Source organism: Poromitra crassiceps (assembly GCF_964638095.1).
Source record: "Poromitra crassiceps genome assembly, chromosome: 15".
NCBI classification, from domain to species: domain Eukaryota; kingdom Metazoa; phylum Chordata; class Actinopteri; order Beryciformes; family Melamphaidae; genus Poromitra; species Poromitra crassiceps.
In genome coordinates, this window is record NC_139634.1 from 20,869,530 (window position 1) to 20,870,768 (window position 1,239).

Consider the following 1,239-nt stretch of genomic DNA (forward strand, 5'->3'; position numbering starts at 1 on the left):
ATGTCTATCACTCTATTAACATCATGATGTCTATCACTCTATTATTAACATCATGAGGTATATCACTCTATTAACATCATGTATATCACTCTATTATTAACATCATGAGGTATATCACATGAGGTATATCACTCTATTAACATCATGAGGTATATCACTCTTTTACATTGTGTGACGCCACATGTGATGGGAAATGTGCTGGATTAATTTATAGCCGCAAAAAAATGCTTTATGGTACAAAACAAGAAACGGGCGCTGTTCTTCCAGCACAAACAGAGCTAAAGCTGTCAGAGTTTCTGACAGATGGTGGAAAAAGGCAAGCACTTCCAGCGTGTTTCTCCTCCTCAGTAAAGCCAAAGAGAAAACATTTGACTTAAGAAGGAACATCCTCTTTGTGACAGGAAGCAGCAGGTTGTGTGGGAAACCTGGTCTCTCTTCTTCTGAGAAACACTAGCACTAACAATAGAAACCTGCTCTCACTTCTTCTGAGAAACAACTAGCACTAACAATAGCACTGCAGTGAGACGGAGGCCACCAGTCATCTCCACCACGCTCTCATATGTTTACAGTAATTGTACCAATGTGTCACTTTAATTTGACCATGATACATTGATGTTTAAAAATGCTACATGCAGCAGCTTTAAATAGTCTGTGTTATGCTATCATCCTGCCCTCCATTCTGATGTATTCTACAGTATCAAGAGGGATACTGTCCAGAGGAGCTGTTTGTCACAGTGTATTCTGAATCACTCTCGCTACATTGAGTCAACAGTCAGTGTCTGTGTTCAGTTCAGGATCACACTGCTCCCACACAGTGAAAAATAACCGCTTAATCTGGACTGTCCTTGACCTTTCGCTACCAAACACTGAGCTCATACACACCCTCTTATACTCTGTGTGTGTGTTTGTGGGGGGGAGAGAGAGAGAGAGAGAGAGAGAGAGAGAGAGAGAGAGAGAGAGAGAGAGAGAGAGAGAGAGAGATAGTGGGGGAGAGTGTGGGAGAGAGAAAGACTGAGATGGTGTTTGTGTGATCTCACAGACAGATTATACTGTGGTGAAGAACGCCTAGTCTTTGGACAGAGGTATGATTGCCCAGGGGCCAGGGCAGGAAAGGTGTGACTTTAATTCTCAGCCTTCATTGAAAAATATAAGGCCTATATGGGTATAATTCCTAAATCTGTAGCACAGGGAAACACAAGTTGAAATCAGAGATAACATGAGAGTTGGACACAGTTACAC